This window comes from Lethenteron reissneri, chromosome 31 (genome assembly GCF_015708825.2).
Source record: "Lethenteron reissneri isolate LAM-NWPU_2019-01 chromosome 31, ASM1570882v1, whole genome shotgun sequence".
In the NCBI taxonomy this organism is placed as follows: Eukaryota; Metazoa; Chordata; class Hyperoartia; order Petromyzontiformes; family Petromyzontidae; genus Lethenteron; species Lethenteron reissneri.
In genome coordinates, this window is record NC_083809.1 from 10877375 (window position 1) to 10899177 (window position 21803).

A 21803-nucleotide genomic window follows, 5' to 3' on the forward strand; every position below is an offset into this window, starting at 1 on the left:
TGACTGAAACCTTTCTGCCAGCGGACATTCGACACTTCGCGTGGCCTCAATGTGCACCTGGCATGGCACTTGGCGCCGTCACCGCCGCTTCGGAATGAGAATAGTTATTTATACAGGGGGAATCCGACGAGCTATGAAGCTCTTTTAATTTCCACAGGGGTGCAGGGGTTGGTGTGGGAGGTGGTGAGTGAACGCCGCTTGTTGCTGCGAATCGCTCGTAAAGTCGCGGCACCGTCACGGAGGAGACCGAAGGTGGTTTAAGGTCACGGTCTTGTTTTGAAACACGTCTCCTGCCCGTCGGGTTTGGTCCGGACACACAGCCCCGTCCTGGCCAAATCAATCCGCAACCACCGAAGCAGCAGCAGCAGTAAATACAAAGATCCCCCGTGTAGCCTGTAACAGACTGTAGGGGCAAGTGCTGTTAGAGAGCAGCACCTATGAAGGCCGGCACGGCACACGGAGGGGGTGGGTGGCCAGCACCACGCCCGGCCGCCTTTGTCTCCCTCGTGGCGATGTTTACTGCACACCGCACCAGGTACTCATTGGAGGCTGAGTCGACCTAGGTGAGGCCCAGGGACCGGTACAGACAATCGTCACTGCCTCGTTGGCCGTGAGCGGGAATCGAACTCGGATCCCCGGGTTTCGTAGCGCAGCGTTGCGGTCACGCTGGCGTTGCCCACCTCCAACCACCCACACGCTGCAGCTGCTGCCACCCACCTCGGCACCCCCCCCCCCCACACAACGCTCTCCCACACCACCCCCCTGCACCCGTGCCAGCGAGCCGCCCGCAACAACCCCCCTCTGCCAGCACGTGTTTGCTCAACTTTTTTTCAAATTATGAAATCAAGTCAGGACGCAGACGGGCAGCTTACCCAGGCCACGAGGTTCAACGAAGACTTGCGGGGGGGGGGGGGGGGCGAGGGGGGGTTGGTGGTGAAGACGACAAAGGTAAATAGGTCCGAGATAAGCTGCCGGTGTTAGCGGGCCCATTCGTCCATTCCCTTACCCAGCGCGCCGCGCCTGGAGAAGCCACACAACACATTCCACTACCCCCCTCCACACACTCACCCCACTCTCAACGGGCGAGTTAACAAGTAGACCGGATTAACACGAACCGTTCCGACACACAAAAGGAGCCGGTCGAGGTGGGTTCGGGTACCTGGTAAGGGTTGTCCCCCCCCCCCCCCCCCCGCGATAGACTCCTACTGGAACTCGACCGAGCAGAGCCCTTCCACTGGGCGAGCCCCCCCCCCCCCCCCCCCAGGGCTGGCCCAGGACCCGCTGGGGGGGGGGGGGGGACTGCGTCGCTCGGCTGGCCTGGGAACGCCCGGAGATCCCCCAGGAAGAGCTAGAGTCCGTGTAGAGTAGTGTAGTGTATAGTGTAGTGTATTGTATAGCAGTGTATAGTGTAGTGTATAGTGTAGTCTATAGTAGTGTATAGTGTATATTAGTGTAGTGTATAGTGTAGTGTATAGTGTAGTGTATTGTATAGTAGCGTATAGTGTAGTGTATAGTAGTGTATATTAGTGTAGTGTATAGTGTAGTGTATAGTTTAGTGTATATTAGTGTAGTGTATAGTAGTGTATTGTATAGTAGTGTATAGTGTATATTAGTGTAGTGTATAGTGTAGTGTATATTAGTGTAGTGTATAGTAGTGTATTATATAGTAGTGTATAGTGTATATTAGTGTAGTGTATAGTGTAGTGTATATTAGTGTAGTGTATTGTATAGTGTATAGTGTAGTATAGTGTAGTGTATAGTGTAGTGTATAGTGTAGTGTATTGTATAGTAGTGTATAGTGTAGTGTATATTAGTGTAGTGTATAGTGTAGTGTAGTGTAGTGTGTATTGTATAGTGTAGTGTATATTAGTGTATAGTAGTGTATAGTGTAGTGTATAGTAGTGTAATGTATAGTAGTGTATAGTGTAGTGTATAGTAGTGTAGTGTATCGTAGTGTATAGTGTATCGTAGTGTATAGTGTCGTAGTGCTGGAGTCTGTCGCCAGGGAAAGGGGGGTCTGGGCCGTACCTCCTCCGCACGCTGCTATCACGACCCTCACAGCAGGGCAAGCGGATTGAGAAACGTACGAAAGAACGTCGATCCTTCAGCCGCGTAGGAATGCAACAAGGTCTAGACAAATAAAGGTTGTTTCTTTTAACTCTTAACCCAGATTTACACGGGCGACTTAGTCAACAATCACTTGGAGCTAAACCCGTTTTATTTGCCTTCTCCTATAAAAGGGGGGGGGGGCCCTTTGGCAGCTTTTACGAGCGTGCTGGGAGATGCCAGGGGGGGGGGTTGAATGGGGGGGGGATGAATGGGGGGGGGTGCTCAGAGCCCGGGTCCTTGGTCACACGGAGCTTGTGACGTGGAGGGGGGGGGTCGGATGGGGCGGGGGCCCTGAACCCGGTCACCCCGGCCCCGCCCTGCTCAACCCAAGCGGGCATCGCCCTCCCTCCCTCCCTCCCACCCTCCCTCCCTCCTACCCGGTGGTGGGGAGCTCAGAGATCGGGTTTCGGAGGGGGGTGGGGGAGATGGAGGGAGGGAGAGGACGAGGCAGGGGGGTGGTGGTGGAAGAGGCAGGGGGGGAGATGGAGTCAGGGAGGGAACTGCACTTAGACGTAAGTACTTAGACTTACTGGGAGTACACGGGCTGCGTGTGTGTCTACGCACAGTCCCGCACTGAGCAGCAGCAGCATCGGTGCAGCCGCGTGATGCCAGCTGCCGAGACGGGTGACCCAAGCCCGCAGATTCACCAGCGGCGGTGCAGTGATTCGCGCACCGAGCTCGACGAAAATTGGGGCTCGAGTTCGATTCCCGGCCACGGTTCACGTCAGCTGGGAGGGCACGCGTCGCCAGCGAGCGCTTAAACCAGTGTGGTGAAGTATGGTCAAACAAATCCCCCGCGATGAGACGTGCGCCATGGGGAGGCCTTCATCCCAGCAGTGCATTTAACGATGACAAAGAGCTCCACATCAACTGCGAGTCCACGTTACCGTTTGCAGTGTTGGGACCTTGTCCAAGGACCGCGCGCGAAGCCGTGCGTTCTAATCCACCGTGCTCCATCACCATTAATACTCTTAGGTTTTTCGGTAAAGTCATGTAGGTAAAAAATAAATAAGAAATAATATAATTGAAATAATAATAGAAATAAAATAACGTGATTTATGTGATTGTGATTTATTATTTTATTTCTATTATTATTTCAACTATATTTTTCATTATTTATTTTTTACCTACGTCACTTTACCGAAAAAACCTAAGAGTATGAATCCTTGCAGCCACGAAAGCTTCAAATCTTGAATTAATCACCATTAACCCAGAGACAGCGGCAGCAGTGTTGCTCAAAGACAAAGATCCCCCGTATAGCCTTAACAGACCGCTGGGGCAAGTGTTGTTAGCGAGTAGCACCTGTGAAGGCCGGCACGGCACAAAGAGGGGGTGGTGGGTGGCCAGCACCACGCCTAGCTGCCTTTGACTCCCGAGTGACAAAGTTTAGAGATCGCACCAAGTACTCACTTAAGGCTGAGTCGACCGAGGAGAGGCCCAGGACTGGTTCAGATGTCCGTCGCTGGCGGTGGCCGTGAGCGGCAATCGAAAACTCGGACTGCCGGGTTCGTAGCGCAGCGCGCTGACCGGCTGCATGCCCACCGCTCCCCGTTGGGTTCACGCGCGAGGGCACGCGCGGCGATCCCTCGCGCGGAATCTCCTCCTCCGGGACGATCCTCGGGCGGGCGTCCGCGCTCGCCCCTGCCGCACGGTCACCGCGGCCGCGTCACAACGAGCCAAGGCCGTTGAGTAACCGCGAGCCGACACGGGAGCCGCCGCCGCGGCCGAGAGGAGACACGGGGGGAATGTTGCCGGGGCACATCACATTCCGCGTGTGCCCATCAGGAAGGCGGTAAATCTATCCGCGGCATTTAACGAGCACCCTTTGCGCTCGTGCGACGTCAACTCGCATCACGCACTGCCTTGCACGTCCGAGGGCAAACGGGTAACGGCGTTCGCGCATCGGCGTAGCCGGGCTCAAGTCGAAGGATCAAAACAACATTTTTTGGGGGGTTTCGCTTTTGTGGCTGGAGGTGCCATTCAGGCCGGGTCTTCCATCACCGCCGGCGTGCTTTAGGCACCGCTCATTTGTTCACATCGCGAATACTACATCTACAGGGAAGCTAACCGCGGTTTTCCTCTGGAAAAAAAAGTTCACCCGCCATGGGAACGTGGAACGATGCGTTGTGATTCGTGGCACGCTCCACCACCGGGTCTACTCACCTCCTCACGCACGCCGTTTTCACGCACCGCCACCCCACGGCTCCTAACTCGAAACGGGACGTTTTATTGTGTAACGAGAACGACCTGCCAAGTCCCAATCAAAATAAATGTTGACCTGGTCTGGTATGTCCCCTCCTTGAAGCAGGATTTGGTTTCCGTGCGGTGCGGCTCACGGCGGCCCGTCGCTCGCCATGTTTACCGCCACGCGCCGCGCTCTTCTGCAGCGCGTGGCTCAGGGCCACTGCCGGTGACTCAGGCCCACCACCCGGTGGTGACTCAGGGCCACCACCGGTGACTCAGGGCCACCACCGGTGACTCAGGGCCACCACCGGTGACTCAGGGCCACCACCGGTGACTCAGGGCCACCACCGGTGACTCAGGGCCACCACCGGTGACTCAGGGCCACCACCGGTGACTCAGGGCCACCACCGGTGACTCAGGGCCACCACCGGTGACTCAGGGCCACCACCGGTGACTCAGGGCCACCACTGGTGACTCAGGGCCACCACCGGTGACTCAGGGCCACCACTGGTGACTCAGGGCCACCACCGGTGACTCAGGGCCACCACCGGTGACTCAGGGCCACCACCGGTGACTCAGGGCCACCACTGGTGACTCAGGGCCACCACCGGTGACTCAGGGCCACCACCGGTGACTCAGGGCCACCACCGGTGACTCAGGGCCACCACTGGTGACTCAGGGCCACCACTGGTGACTCAGGGCCACCACTGGTGACTCAGGGCCACCACCGGTGACTCAGGGCCACCACCGGTGACTCAGGGCCACCACTGGTGACTCAGGGCCACCACTGGTGACTCAGGGCCACCACCGGTGACTCAGGGCCACCACCGGTGACTCAGGGCCACCACTGGTGACTCAGGGCCACCACTGGTGACTCAGGGCCACCACTGGTGACTCAGGGCCACCACCGGTGACTCAGGGCCACCACCGGTGACTCAGGGCCACCACTGGTGACTCAGGGCCACCACTGGTGACTCAGGGCCACCACCGGTGACTCAGGGCCACCACCGGTGACTCAGGCCCAGCGGTGGTGACTCAGGCCCAGCGGTGGTGACTCAGGCCCAGCGGTGGTGACTCAGGGCCACCACCGGTGACTCAGGCCCAGCGGTGGTGGCTCAGGGCCACCACCGGTGACTCAGGGCCACCACCGGTGACTCAGGCCCAGCGGTGGTGGCTCAGGGCCACCACCGGTGACTCAGGCCCAGCGGGGGTGACTCAGGCCCAGCGGCGACGACTCAGGGCCGGCGGCGGCGACACCGTCACGAATCACCAGCGTCGCGTTACCGCGCCAATCGCCGCTTTCGCGTCGGCGACGCTTCGCCCGCACGGATGCGGACGCTCTAGCCGGGTTCGGCACTCGTCTCCTGTCTACAGCCCCCCAAGCCAGCGGTGGAAAGTCCACATTTCTGTGGCGGGGGTGAGTCTAACCGTTGGACCAGCCACCAATGACTTCCCCGCAAAGTTCTTTTTATTGACCCCGGAGGGATGATGGGCTGAGTCATGCCCCCAACCAGAATTTGAACCCGCGACCTTCCGATTGCGAATCTTTCGCTCGACCGCTGAGTCTTCAGCAACTGCAGGGGAGAACAAAAAAAGGCATGCCCCATCATCTTCCCTGGCGCACGGCGGGAGCGGCGTTCAACCCGGCGGCGGCGAATAGCAAAGCGGGAAGAGGAAGGCTGGGCGGCGATGAGCGCGATGAGAAGCAGCTGCTCCCGCGGGAAAAGCGGACGCTGCACTCTCGTGCTGCAGCTGCGGCCGGCTTCCTGTGCCCCCACCCCCCTTCGCCCCAACGCCACGCGGGTGCTGCCGCTCGTGTTTAGTCTGGGCTGACAATCGCCGCACCACACGTGGGCGGGCGTGTAGGCACGCACGCATGCACGGGGAATCGTCCTCGGTTGCTCATGGAAGGGAAGCTCTCGCTGTCACGTGCTGCTCTACGGCAGGTAAACGGGACAGCGTGCGTGCATGTGCCTACAGAAAGGGGCGACCGGCGGTCCGAGTTGAGAGCGGCGGAGGCCCTCCCACGCGGCCAAAGCCGGCTTACGACGACCAAGGCGACTTGCGGCAGCAACACAAAAAAATCTGAAACGAACATCTCGACAAACGCCGATCCTCTCGAGCGAAACCCTCCCGCGCTCGTCGCAGTGAATCGAGAATCACGGCTCACGACCGAGAAAATCCACTCGACGATTGTCGCCTTTTGGGGCAGCGGCGCGCCTCCGTCCGGCCGGGCCGATCTGTCTCCACAGGCAGCGCAAAGCGAAGGCCCCTCGAGTCGTTACGAACGACGAGAGGTGACGACGACGTGACCCCAAAGCACCCATCGCTCGCGACGGAAAAACAAACGCACCGAGCGCACCGCCGCCGCCACCACAAGGCCGACTGCGGCACCACCGACTCCTTACCCCGCGCCTCCGAGTAGCACGGGTCCAGCTACGTGCGGTGCGAAGGAAGTTCAACGTGCGTGCGTGCGGCCCCGCGTGAGCTTCGCGACCGAGGACTCAACACGCGCTCGGGCAGCCCAGGACGGCGGCTTTAGACGGCGATCGGCGGTCGCTGCGTTCGCGGAGGGCGTCGTGGATGGCGCCGCGGTGAAAATCAGAATCGGAATTAGAACATTTTTATTTATCCTGGAGGAATCCGATGAGCCGCGAGGCTCTTTTTCACAGATGTCCAGTAAACGAGAAGCCGAGCCAGGGCCACAGCTGGCGAGCGCAAGGCAGAGTCAAGAGGGAGGGGAGAGAGAGAGAGAGATATCGGCGCTTCTGCAGCTCTGTCGGTCCCACAGGCCTCGCAAAAGAAGCACTCGCGCATCTGCGTGGGTTTCCAGCTCTCAGTGAAAAAATAAATATCCGCGAAGGAAAAACTAAAGAGAATACACTGCAGATATATCACGAAGGGTTTCAATTATATACATCGAAGCAAATGCGATGATGCGGTGTTAACTGTCAGAAGTAAATTGGGGACACGAGGAGAAACGTGGTCTTGTTGTTTAAGACCCTAGCGAGCTACGAATCACCTCGTCGCACCTCGGGCCACGCACGAGTCAACGTTCTCTATTTTCCGAGAGGCAGACAGGCAGGCAGGCACTACACAATCAGCATTCCGCTGCCCCGCGCCACTTAAACGTGCGAGGGAGAGCGGCGCGGCGAGGAGGGTGCGGGTGGGGGATTTTACACGAAATGTGAATTTGGGAGCTCACCTTGTTGAAGCAAACGCGAGCGAGGGAGCGAGGAAGCGATGGAGCGAGCTTCGCCTCGAGACCGTTAACCCCTTGCGCTGCACGATGGAGAGTTGTGGCAGGAGCCGCGGCGCTGCGTTCACGCCACAACCGCTGGGCCGCCGGGCCGAGGCGCAGGGAGTCCCTGCGTGCGACAAAGATCGGAGGCTAAATATAAACGAGGCTGACAGTGGCACGCCGCACTAACACGCGCGCCCCGCAAGCGCGCGCGCGCACACGCACGCAACCACCCACGCACCCTCGCACCCACGCACCCACCCACGCTCACACGCCTGATCTGACACCCAAGCACCGGCAGCAACCAAAATACCCGGCCCCGACTGCCAGCGAAGCAGACACGCAGACACACACACAGACACACACACGCCCACACACGCGCGCACACACACGCACATACGCACACGCGCCCCGGTGTCACCGTGCACCCGCGGTGCCCGCCACCAGCACGCACCACGGTGACGATGAAGATGAGTCACAACAACACCAACGACGTTCGGATTTAGAACGCTGCATCTGTGCTAGGGGGGGGGAGTGGGGGGAGAAGTGGCAGAGGACGGAAGAAGATGAAGACACTGCGCAGCGCATCCGCGGCACTGCGCAGTGCTGTTGTCGCTTGGGACAGGGCGGTCGGGGTTCTGCCGACTGTGGCCCTGCCAAGAGCGCGCGAGAGGCCCAGCTCGCGTGGGGTCTCAACTTCGTAGCGGGACATCGCACGGCCCGGACGTCTTGCGGGATGTCAAGGAGTCCCTCTGAGCGACAGCGAAGAACCGTTTTGATACGGAGAGACGGGGTCAGGCAGGCGTGAGCACTCTTGCCTTGCGATGCTTCCTGCGTTCATAACCAGTCGGTTGATGCCAATTAACAATTCCTGCGGGTCACGCTACGTATGTCGTGAAACACGCGTACAAGAATAGTAGTTTTTTTTATAGCCACCAAGAGTTTGGAGCGATGAATCAGCTCGTGTACAGGTACTCGGTGATTGCACCACGGAACAAGAGCTTGATCATTGAATATGATGATGATGGGAATAAGATAGGGCTACATTACATTAGATGTCAACTGCCTCGTCTGGTATACAGAAGGTCGTGGGTTCGATCCCGACCCCGACGCTTGTATGTTTGGAGTTTGCGTGTTCTCCCCATTTGTCGCGTAGATTTTTTTCCCCGGGTCCTCCAGTATTACCCTTCACAGTCAGAAACATGGCGTTTAGAGTAATTGGCTGCGATAAATTTCCACGCGATAAACCACTTCATCGGACTGTCATCTGTTGCCAGGTCGCTTCTTAAAAAGAGCTCGATAGCTCAGTGGGGCCTTACCTGCTAACATAACAAACGAGTTTCGTTTAAAAAGAGACCAACACAATTGATTCTTGAATCAGCCCTGAACCACAACAATCGAGAGCCCCCCAGCGACCACCCACGGACCCTCTCCACCACGCACACCAGCGGGCGGGCGGGCCGCTCCTGGCCTACGCCGGGCCAGGAGCGGTCACCCCCCCAGACACTTGGGCCACCCCCCCCCCACACCTGGGCCACACCCCCCCCCCACACCTGGGCCACCCCCCCCCCCACACCTGGGCCACACCCCCCACACCTGGGCCTACCCCCCACACACCTGGACCACACCCCCCCCCCACACCTGGACCACACCCCCCACACACCTGGACCACACCCCCCCCACACCTGGGCCAAACCCCCCCCCACCTGGGCCACGCCCCCAACACCTGGGCCACCCCCCCCCACACCTGGACCACACACCCCACACACCTGGACCACCCCCCCCCACACCTGGGCCACCCCCCCCCACACCTGGGCCACCCACCCCCCCACACCTGGGCCACCCCCCCCACACCTGGGCCACCCACCCCCCCACACCTGGGCCACCCACCCCCCCACACCTGGGCCACCCCCCCCCACACCTGGGCCACCCACCCCCCCACACCTGGGCCACCCACCCCCCACACCTGGGCCACCCCCCCCCCACACCTGGGCCACCCCCCCCCCACACCTGGGCCACCCACCCCCCCACACCTGGGCCACCCCCCCCCCCACACCTGGGCCACCCACCCCCCCACACCTGGGCCACCCACCCCCCCACACCTGGGCCACCCACCCCACACCTGGGCCACCCCCCCACACCTGGGCCACCCACCCCCCCACACCTGGGCCACCCCCCCCCACACCTGGGCCACCCCCCCCACACCTGGGCCACCCACCCCCCCACACCTGGGCCACCCACCCCCCCACACCTGGGCCACCCCCCCCCCCACACACCTGGACCACGCCCGCCACACCTGGGCCACCCACCCCCCCACACCTGGGCCACCCCCCCCACACCTGGGCCACCCACCCCCCCACACCTGGGCCACGCCCCCCACACCTGGGCCACCCCCCCCCACACCTGGGCCACGCCCCCCACACCTGGGCCACCCCCCCACACCTGGACCACCCACCCCCCCACACCTGGACCACACACCCAACTCTGCAGCGCGTGGCATAACACTCCCCGCATAGGGCAATCGGAGCAGAAACCAGAACTGCCCTGCACGCAAGAGGAATATTTTCAAAACAACGCATAACAGGGGGGCCGCACGTCCCCGACCCCGCGTGTGGTGGGGGGAGGCGCGCGTTCGCCAAACCGGCAAGTCGCAATGCGCGCAGCCGAGCGCTGACGTAGGCGTTACGGGGAGCACACGAGGAGCGGCGTCGGGAGAGAGGCCGCTTAGAAGCAATCTCGCTCGCACTCGGGGTTAACTCCCGTCCCTCCCTCCCTCCATCCCACAACCCCTGGCAAACGAAATAAAAACAACTCAATTTTCAACGCGCTGGCCTCTTGAACACGCCGCGGCGTTTATTTTAATTTGTCTTGGGTCGCGCCTCTCGCTCGCAGCGCGCGCCCGCGCACAGAACAAAAACCGTCGGTGGTTACAATCCTCCGTACGAGATGAACCCACGTGCAACATTCGAGGGCTAAGCGCTGCGAGCTGGTGGGCAGCTGCCAGGTGGACCGGGTGAGGGTGGGTGGAGATGGGGGAGATGGAGGGCGCCGATGCTTCGCCATGCCCAGCGGCCAGAGGGGGGGGGGGGGAGCAGCGGGGCTAAACGGCGACTTGACATTTCCACGAGCCAAATCGAGCTCGGAAGCGGCGGCAGCACCTCCCTCACCGCTGCCCCCCCCCAACTCCCCCCCCCCCCCACCACCGAATGTCAGCGCGCCTAATAAAGAGGCTCTCCGTGTCGCGCAGCATTCATCACGGACGCACGGAGGCCGCGAGCCCGCGGCGCTCACGGCAGAGCGAGCGACCGCTCGCCCCTCGGGATGTTGCTTTGCCGTGGCCGCCGCCGCCGCCGTGAGCTCGATGTTTTCGTTGCTAATTTCGGTACTCATTTGCAGCAGCGCTGTGACGTTTAATAATTCACGTTGAGCGCTTGTAATTAAAACACTGGCTGTGAGAAGCAGTGACGAATCTGCTTTTCGGGAACGCGTCCCGGTGACGTTGGCGATTGCGCGACGGAATGAGGCTGAGTTCTGCGCGATGATCCGTCGGTTCGTCGATTAAATCGGTCCTCACACTCACAGAGCACACGCGTCATGTCACGCGATGAGAATCGATTATTTACGATTTACGCCCACGTCGCGCCGGGGCTGGTGGGGCAAACGAGACGCAAAAAAAAAACTAATGAGAAACGGTACCGAAGATTCGTCGACCGATTTTCATTTCTCCTCCCTGCCCCCTTTAAATACTCCGCTCCCGATCATTACCCCTACCACGTTAGGGTGACGAGCCCGGATTCCCTTGTTCGTTCCCTAATTACGAGGGTGGTGCATTACGTCCTGCCCTGTTCTACGTTGCACCTTGTTCCTCCCCTCCTTGCGATGTTCCCACTGTCCTCCGGGTTCTCGAAATACACATTTTTTTTAAATACTTCCCAAAAATAACACTGGTCAACACTTTTTCTGGCATAACGTATTCCAACGGTTTTAAGGTAATTTTGGGGTGCTGATTCCAAATGTGAGATCAGATTTTGAATCAGCACCCTGAAATTAGTCTAAAACAGCTGCAAAAGTCCAGGCCAGAGTTTTTTTTTTGTTGACCAGTGATAATCAAATGTTCACCGAGTCTAAAGGGCAGCGGCGAGAAAGACACCGGCGGGATCGGTGGGAACGCAGCGCGAGGCGCGACCCTGGCCTAGGCGCCGGGCGGGCCTCTCAAGTCCGCCGCTGCGTGCGCGTTGGGCCCCCGGGGTGTGGTGGGGGGCTACGCAGGCACCAGGAGACAGGCGAGCTCCGAGGGCCGCACGGTGCGGCCGAACCCCCCCCCCCCCCCCCCGGGAGGTAGAAAGAGCGTGGCCGTGGTGGAGTGCGGCGGCGGCCTCCACCACGAGCAACAGGAACCCGGCGGCTGTCGCGGCACGCCACGGGGGCAGCTCGCGGTAGCAAATTCGACGCTCGCGCGGCGCCGCTGAGCCGAAGCGTCCGTTAAATGACGGAATCGAGCGACCATTTGCGATTCAGGAATCTTACTGGGAAAAAAATGATTCCTGAGACTGGAGATTCTTGAAGGATGATTAAATAATCATTGTTATCATCATCATCATGCCAATGACCCATACACCCACTGCTGACTGATGTTTGCCCAAGAGTAAGCACACTTCCTCAGAATTAATCAGTTGCATCTGCCGCTTCACTGCAGGAGGAAATTTCAATAAAACATTGGGATGTAAAAAAAACCCAGAGTATGTAAAACAGCTGTGCTGTCTCCACGAAGGAGGACAAAAATAGCAGAGGCCAAGGAAACTCGCCGAGGGTGGCGAGAGAGTTGACATCGTTGAGACGCCCCTTCTCTCACCGCACCGCGCTCTCCGTGACGTGCAGGCACATCTGGTGGCTAGGAGATGTTAACTCCCTCGCCTGGTGTGCAGGAGGTCGTGGGGTGAATCGCGACCCTGACACCTGCTGATGTATATTTGGAGTTTGCGTGTTTCTCTCTCTCTCTCTCTGTGCTTCCAGTGTCCAGAGGCCTGCTTAAAGCGCGGCTACGGCTGGAGCACGCATACCACACACATGTTGGTGATGTTCACGTCTGGGGAGCCGGAAAAGCCCTCTGCACCAGCGTGGATAGCACCCTCGTGTTCACCTTCTGAAGCGCTCGCTCGTCACCGTGGCGTGCGCGATGACCACCACCACCACGTGACTTTTCTTTTGTATTGTGCGCGGTGCTTTCAGCGCCACAGCGCGTCGATTTGTAGCGTTTATTTTATTTTGTTTGCTGGTGACTGTATTTCAAATTGAAATCGCCTCCAGTGCTTTTACTGCTGGCGGCAATAAAAGTTGTTTAAAAGTCAAGTCTCTACTCTCTCCCTGTGGTGGTCGCGTGTACTGTTCTCCTGGCCCTTTCGGTTTTTCCCGACACACATTTAGAATCGACGAACTATTCGGCCGCTATACATTTCCACGTGACAAGTCGCTCTGCTGAGCTATCGCTCGTGACAGCTTCTGACAGAGAGCCCTGCACGGTATAGCCCAAGGTGGGCGTCGCCTGGTAAAATAAAATCGAAAAACTCTTTTCAGCTGAGTTTGTTGTTTCTATTCATCTGCGCTCGCGTCGGTAACGAGCGGCGTGCGAACAAACTCACGCGTCGGACAATGACCGCAAGTTATGGACATATCTCAGCTGCTGCGGACAGCGCGTGCACTTTGCGTGCCGTGTGCTCGGAGAGGAGGGTGGGGAGGGTTGCCTGTTCCCGCACAGACTCATTAATGCCGTCGGTCCACTGTGTCACTAATTGACTGATTCAATGTGAGAACTGGCTGTCGGGTCTTTGGGTGGCCGTGTCAGCGCAGCGTAAATCCATAGCATACGACCGGGTACGCAATTAGGACGAGCGTGATCCGCGTTCACCCGGAGGAGGAAAGGTCTCCGTGTGCGCGAAACTGGTAAGGGCACAACGACAGCAGCAGGAAGGCGCAGCAGAAGCAGCAGCAGCAGTAGGAGCAGCCGCAGGAGCAGCAGCAGCAGCATCGGGAACAACAGCAACAGGAGCAGCAGCAGGAGCAGTAGCAGCAGGAGCAACAGCAGCAACAGCCGCATGAGCAGCAGCAGAAGCAGCAGGAGCAGCAGCAGGAGCAGCAGCAGCGAGAACAACAGCAGCAGGGGCAGCAGCATGAGCAGCAGGAGCAGGGGAGCAGCAATAGCAGCAACAGGAGTAGCAGCAGAAGCATCCGGAGCAACAGGAGTAGCAGGAGCAGGGGAGCAGCAGGAACAGCAGCAGCAGGAGCAGAAACAGGAGTAGCAGGAGCAGGGGAGCAGCAATAGCAGCAACAGGAGTAGCAGCAGAAGCAGAAGCAGCAGCAGCAGACACGAGAGTTAGAACCGGCGCTACATTTTAGCCAAACAATTCGGAACGCTAAACAGCCTGGAAATTAATTATTTGGCACACCATGTCCAGCCTATATAAATAGGCTGCTAATAAGATTACAAGAAATACGGGGTACAATAATATAGGATTATTCTGGATAGGCGTACCTTCTACCCGAGTGGTAGTGGTAGTGCCTTACGACAAACCACGCTCTTGGCACCCTGCCCAACCACCCCGAACTGTGTACCACGGAACTTAAAATAGACGCGGACTTCCTGGATATCGCCAGTTGCTCTTCTGACCAGGCTCGAGTTAATAGGATCTCTCTGCGTGGCATCCCTCCGAGTTGCCGAGACAATTCGGAAGGACTATGGGGTGTAAACGCGCAATGCTGGGATTGGTGAACTCGTCTGCTGCTTGTGAACACTGCGGCGAGATGAACGGAGGGTCACGTGGAGTGCACGGATGCTGTTCGATGTTTGCGCGGGCCCATCTGTTGTCACACACACACACACGCCTGCTGATGTTCCTACAGGCCGTGTGGTGCGTGTGGGCACGCTGCTCACGCTGCGCCGTCTGAAGTGCAGTCACTCGCCAACGTCCTCTTGGCGCGTCCTCTACTGCGCATTCTGCAGTGACAATTCACTGGTCAACACACTTTTTCTGGCACAAGATATTCCAACGGTTTTAAGGTAATTTTGGGGTGCTGATTCCAAATCTGGCATCAGTGTTTGTCTATCACATCAGGTTTTTGAGATATCAAATATTGCATTTTCAATAAAAACTGCAGAAAGAAAATATTAAATAAATGTGGATATCTACATAAAATTATATTATAAACACACTATCCTAAAAATACAGCACCATATTTTAACACTAAAGTAGTCACTGACTCGCAACAACTTGCAATCATAAGTGACAGAGTTAATTTCTGGTAAAATCAATGAAAATGGGGTATGCCGATAGCATAAAAATTATGTGATAGAGCAAATCTGAGATCAGATTTGGAATCAGCACCCTGAAATTAGTCTAATACAACTGCAAAAGTCCAGGCCAGAAATGTTTTTAATTTTTTTTGTTGACCAGTGTATAATCATTCTGAATAAACCACGCAGTCGAATCGCCGTACCGCCACGCAATTTGTTTACAGGTTACTGATAGCCATGATAAAGCGGGGGGGGGGGGGGGGGTGGGGTTGGATCGCGTAAATATAAATTTGTGTCGTTGAATCCGTCAACCACCCGACAAAGTCAATTAGTAAGGTTTGAGAATAGGTTTTCAACCTTTTTTCTGGCAACAAAACAGCTGTGTTAAGATGTTAAAACACCAAACTGAAACCTTTTACAAGGAACCATGTCTGCATTAACCACAATACTTGTGGTCAGAATGCAAACAAAAAACACACTATGATAATATATGCATTGTCTTTGAAACTGATTGGTCCACACCAGAGACAGCTTTCTTTTGAGCCTCGTCTCAAAACGGTGTTAGATCAGAGGACGTCAAAAGGCGGACAGCACAAAAACAATGCACTATCAGAGTAATGAGAGCTCAGGGTGAGAAACTACATCATCGGCGATCTAACATCTTAACACCTGTTTTGGTGCCAGAAAAAAGGGGAAAACCTATTCTCATATGTTGGTACTGGCAAAGGAAGACCCATGATGTAGTAAGGGTTGTCACGTAAACAAAACGTGATGATTCGTTACTACTTCAGCTCACCGCTTGTGCGTTGGAGAGTAAACCCACAACATTTACAATTCGAGTACTGTGACATTTCGCAAACTAATTGGCTCATTAAAGGTAACTAATTGCCACGTTTTGTTGACGTGACAAACCCGACCAATTGGCTGTGTGGGGTGGTGGCGGGTTTAACGGCAAATTTATATTTACGCAATCCAACATTTAAAAAAATACTTCATTATGGCTAATATTGTTTGCGAAAGCTTAAGACTACGTGTTGGACTGATTACCGCTATATCCCATTCTTGTTTGTTAAATTTTTTGTAAACAAGCAATGACCCCACAACGAGGGCTCAGCCCCAGCATCACCGGCTACTTGCGACCTTCAACCAAATTCCGCACGATCGCAGAAAGCGTGCCGGCAGCCTCTGTGTGGCCTGGTGCAGACACGGGCGCCTCTCCACTGCACCCCGCAGGCTGCCACGGTTGCGCCGAACGCCTCTCCAATGCGTTTGCCAGAGGTTGTGCCCCGTGGCTCCCCGCGCAATGTCCGGCGTGTCGCTTATACGCAGCCGCTGCAAATCCTTCGGTGAGCCGGAACAGCTCTCGGCACGGCACACCGAAGAAGCTCCCGGGCAAGCGGAGCGAAACGTCGGGCATCGCTCCACGCCATCCAGAGCCGTGAGCCACGAACCGTTCTCTCCCACACGCTCGGGCTCTCGGCCACACCGTGCGGCGCTGGGGGCTCGGTCTCGCCTGGCTCCTGGGGCCCACGTAGCCCCCCCACCCCGAGGGCCCAAGGCGCACGCAGCACCGGACTTGAGAGGCCCTCCCGGCGCTGAGGCCAGGGTGACGCCTCGCGATGCGTTCACGTGGGCTCGCTCCCACCGATCCCGCCGGTGTCGTTCCCGCCGCTGCCCTTTAGACTCGGTGAACATTTGTTTAATCTCGCTGCCATCTCGTGCTCATTATTTTAATAAATCACACACCCGCTTGTCCGATTTGTTATCGTGCGCGGCGAGACTAATTAAATGAGATTCATTCATCACGAAGTTAACCATCGCCACTTATCCGCACGGCCTCAAAAAAAATCACGTGAACTACATTTTAAAAGGTTAACAACTCCAAGCGGAGTATTAAAAATTGTATAATTCTGCCACGTTCAAGGCGGATTGCAAGGGAAGGCGTAATGCACTTGAGTGAACGGCGAAAATCCTCCGTCAGCAGCGTGCGGACAAGAAACCCGACGCGCGCCGTCCGTGCTGTTCACCCAGCTCCGAGCCTCTGCCTGAGCGCTCGTCAGAGGGGATTCCAGCTGCCTCCCAAATATTAAACTCCCGGGGCAAGCCGGCGACAGCCCCCGCCGCTGGCCACACTGCCCGGACACCGCGTGCCTCTGGCCTGAACGACGGCACGGATCCTAGAGTGCGCAGAGGGTTACTCCGCCGTTTAATTTATTAACGTGACGTACACTTTTTATTTGTTGGTAAGAAATGACGAAGAAGCGACCACGTCGTTAAAAACCGACACCATTCGGGGGATGTGCAGAGCTCACACCTCGGCGGCAAGAGGAGGAGGGCTCGAAACGAGTGGAGGACGAGGAGGACGAGGAGGAGGAGGCGGGGCGACTGCCTCCGCTGTCTCGACGTTGGCAGCCGGGAACACGAGAGCAACCACCCCCGCGAGATGCCCGCCGTGAGTCGCGACACTCGGGGGCGCGAGGGGACCCCGCGCCCCGCGCCCCACGCAGACGCGCCAGAAGCGCCACCAACCCCCGCGGGACGATGAGTCTCGGTAGGCGGCGAGCGGCGAGCGGCGCCAACGTCGCCACGGGCCGCCGAGTGCCGCGCTGCGTTCCCGGTGCCCCGGCGCTCTCTCGCCCAGCTGCACCGGCGTCAGCCGAGACCGGGAGAGGCCGGTGAATTCAGGTCGCGCCCGTCTGGCTGAGCGATGTGAGTTCGTGTGGGCCGCATTGGAAGCGTGAACTTACGCATGCAGCCCACACACCGAGATTCCAGCGCTATATGTGATTGAGATGCGCAGGCACTCGTCCGCAGACCCCCCTATTGCCGCACAGACTTGTTTATTTGTATTTCAGCAGGGAAAGCCCCACTCAGCTATGCAGCTCTTCTTCAGAAGCGACCTGGTCACAAAGCATCCTCCAATGAAGTGGCTTATCACGTGGATATTACTGGTAGGAACCACCTGGTTACACCAGCCCACAGGGGATTATTGTGTCCGTCCGTCCGTCGTGCATCCAAAAATGGGATGGGTGGGGCTGGGTGGAGAGGGGAGGGTGGGGAGGGGCTGGGTGGGATGTGTGGGGTGGGGCTGGGTGGGGAGGGTGGGGAGGTTGGGGCTGGGTGGGGTGGGGCTGGGTGGGGAGGGGCTGGTCACCCCGTGGTGCCGTTATAAAACTCAACGTTTAACCTACTCACGCCAGCTTGTGCCCACCCTCACAGTCGGGCATATTTGCGGAATACACCACGCCGCCGTTGGCCCTGGCCATTGACCGAGCAACCCAACGTTCCTACCAGCTCCCTCCGCAGGAATGTGTTTATAGCAGCCAAATACTCTAAACGCATGTTTCTAAACGTCGGAGGGAAGAACCAGAGGACCTGGAGAAAAATACACGCGACCACGGGGAGAACATGCAAACTCCAAATATACTAGGTGCCAGGGTCGGGATTGAACCGACGACATCCTGTATACTGGGCGAGGTAGTTAACATCTCGCCACCGTGCGGCTGTTGGGACATGCGCTGCTCGTGAGCGCCTATTAAGGACATCGTGGGATCCGTGGTGCGGCTGGTATCACGCCCGGCCTTCTTTTGTGCCCCCAGTAATTTTCACACAACATGTGCTAATTTAACACCGATTTGACCGAGAGGAGGCCCAGGAACAGATCAGATATCACTCGCCGCTGATGTTAACCGGAGGCGAAAAGCAAACTCAGGTCGCCACGTTCTTGGCGCGGCACGTTGGCCACTGCGCCACCGCTCTCCATGCATACGTCTACGTGCACGTAGACACGTGCACCACGTAGACACGTGCACGTAGACACGTGCACCACGTAGACACGTGCACGTAGACACGTGCACGTAGACACGTGCACGTAAACACGTACACCACGTAGACACGTGCGAATCCACCGCGGCAGTCGCACTGAGCTGCACGTCCGGAATAATAAAACTCGAGCACGTTAGTCAATAACACCGCGGCCTTCCGAGAAAAACTATAACCGGTGAAGTTTCTGGTCATGGAAATTCAGACCCACCATGTTATTTTCCTCTTAAGACCTCTGCGTTACCGACGCTGCCACCGAATAATAATAATGATAATGAACGCGTTCTCGGAAAGCTCTGCGGAGTCTCGCGAACAGACGCTCCGTGACCCAGCCGGTGCGGCGGGGCCAGGAGCCGCCGTGCATCTGGCACCGCCTGTGAAATTAATTTAGCGGAGTGCTCGCCCCCGGGAGTAGAGCGGCAGGCTGTGGGGGCTCGGGGGTTAAACACTGCTCAGGGGAGGCGTCGGAGGTGACGGTGACACGGGGAGGGGGGGGGGCGCGTAGGGTACCCCCCGAGACAAAGCAGAGTCCTCGCCTGGGAGCGCCAGTGGTGATTCAACATCAGGGGACCTTATTCACTTTGCGCGAGCAAAAGACCCGAGACTCCTTTCATACATTTACATTAGCTCACTTGAGATCTATGGGCGGCAACGTTGGGCCGGTTTAATTTTGATTTCACTTCATCAACAGCTGTAGTTATTTAGGAGCGCTCAGCGCCCAGGTCATTTGTTCGGTTCCCTGTGTTTGTTTTCAATGTAAATTGAAAAATTTCACAAATTACATCCATTTACATATCTGGACAGGCCGCACTAAATGAATTATCGCGATAAGAGCGAACGTCCTTAAGGATAATTAACTCAAGGCTCGAGATATTAATCTCATTTTTGCCTGATGAGATTCCGCGCAGCGCGCCCGCTCGGCAAGCCCCCCCTCTCCCCCTTCCCAGCGCCCTCCCTCGCGCCAGTCGCTCGGGAGAGATGATCCGTCCGTGCCACGTCTCTCGGTTCGGTAGGAGCGTGCGCGTGATCGCCGGGCGGACAACACGTGGTGGTGGTGTGTGACGCGGCCGCGGGGCAGACGACAAGATCGTCGCGCGGGCGACGCGATCGTCGAGCGGATGACGCGATCGTTGGATGTATGACTACGATTGCGGGGTGGACGATGCGTACGTCTGGCGGATGACACCGGCACTCCCGCACGTTCGTCACAGTCGTCCGCTGCCCGTGCGATCCCGTCAGGGATTCCGCTCGGCCACCGCCGTGGGCCGCTGACGGTGACTTGGCAAAGCGGAGGCGGCGGCCTTCAGCGCCCGCGGGCGGCAAACTTCGAGCTGCAACGTCGCGGAAACAGAGAACGGGTTGTGCCCTTTTTGTGTTCACGAGTAGGCGGCTCATCGTTGGCGGCATGCTTGATGAGGACTATGACAATTACACAACAAAGATTGATGATTATAATGAGTGCAGAATATACTCGAGAAGTCCACATCCTGCTGCCAGCACTTGACAGCTCGGTGACTTGGGAGGTAATTCCGCTTGCACAAGACGTGAATCACCCCGTTCACTACATCAGCCCCCCCCTCGTCGGCTACGCCACGCAGACACTGCCTGCCGAAGGTTCGCCCGCGGGTAGCCCCGCTCGCTCCCCGTGACTGGGCACAGCGAGGCTGCTGCCTCCGCGCTGCTGATGATGAGCCACGATAGCGCCGAAACGTGCGAAGCCGGCGCCACCGCGCCGCAGCCGCGAGATCGAGGCCCCGGCTGCAGCTGCTGCTGCTCCTGCTGCTGCCTGCAGCAGCAGGGGAAGGGTGGAGGCCTCACCACACCGGCTCTCGGCAGCGCGCGATTAACCTCTTGGCGCTCCCCACGGCAACCGCTTTAAACTCGTCTCTCCTGCATCGCCCCTCTCGTACACACCGTCTCGTTTGCCAGCGGCCATCCGTTCCGTTCGTCTGCGCCGTACACGAACGTGCACGTCATTTTGTCACCAGCACCGCTGAACGAGGCACCCTCCGTGGCGTGCAGATCGTGGGGGTTATTTGACCATGCTTCACCGTGCCGCTCGGCGTGAGTGAGTGAAGAGAGGGAGCAAAGCTGACTGAGCAAGGTGCGATGGATTTCATTGCACGGCCCTCTGCTAACAATAAAGCCCTACAAGGGACCTTTTAACGCACGGTGGTCGCCCATCCATACGATGTCCAGGCTCTAACTTGCTTAGCTTCTGTGACTGCGTGCATTCTGGGTGATTCGGTCATAGGTCCAAAGGTAAAATACTCAGTCAAATTTCATCCTACATAATTGGTTCTTATAAGGACGATGCCAAGATAAAGCCAAGTATCCCCCCTATAGCCTGAACAGACTGTTGGGCAAGTGCTGTTAGCGAGCACCTATGAAGGCCGGCACGGCACACGAGGTGGTGGGTGGGCAGCACCACGCCCAACCGCCTTTGTCTCCCCAGTGGCGATGTTTACAAACCACAGCAGGTACTCATTTGAGGCCGAGTCGACCTAGAGGAGGCCCAGGATGAGTTCAGATATTCGTCACTGGTGCTGGTGGCCGTGAGCGGGAATCGAACTCGGGTCGCCGGGTTTGTGGCGCAGCGTAGCGCTAACCTGCCACGCTACCGCTCCCCAAAGTACGACGCGATGCACGTCTCACGAGCACCATCGCTCCTGTGGCCCTGCACTGCGGCTCGCGGTGGAGCTCTCCACAGCAGCAGCGGCAGCAGCAGCAGCGGCAGCAGCAGTCAGTGCAAGGCGGCGTTTCTCCCCGTGGCATCCCCCACCGCCCGCAGTGCGAAATCTCGCCGCACCTTCGCGGCAGTGGCGTTCAATCCGCGCTGACGGTTTGAGAGGCTCTTAGAGGCCCACGGGCGCTTTCGCCCCGGCTATTGAGCAACACGGAGCCTGGCTCCACGGCCCGGAGTCACGGTCGTACATATGTCCACGAATGATACGGCGCGCGTTATGAATTGCGTCAATTTTCATGACGAGCGGAATAAAGCGTCCTGATCGATGAATCGCCGCCCGCACGCCGAGTAACTTGCCCCCGCTCCCGTGGCGTCTGCCTGAGGGTCCAAACGTGGAGGACGCGGTGAGTGTCACAATTTGTTTCAGCCGTCGCCACTAAACAGGAGGGATACATTAAAGCACGGGTTGAAAA

The 21803-nt window shown here is 57.8% G+C and overlaps 1 protein-coding gene across 1 annotated transcript in view; it reads right to left on the reverse strand.

Annotated features, from left to right (window-relative positions):
* LOC133349782 (retinoic acid receptor beta-like) overlaps nucleotides 1-21803 on the reverse strand; it is a 181978-nt gene that overhangs the window by 108364 nt on the left and 51811 nt on the right. The window contains exon 2 of the mRNA XM_061563521.1: nucleotides 7499-7661. The gene's annotated coding sequence lies outside the window, so the exon portion shown is untranslated. The remainder of the gene's footprint in view (nucleotides 1-7498; nucleotides 7662-21803) is intronic.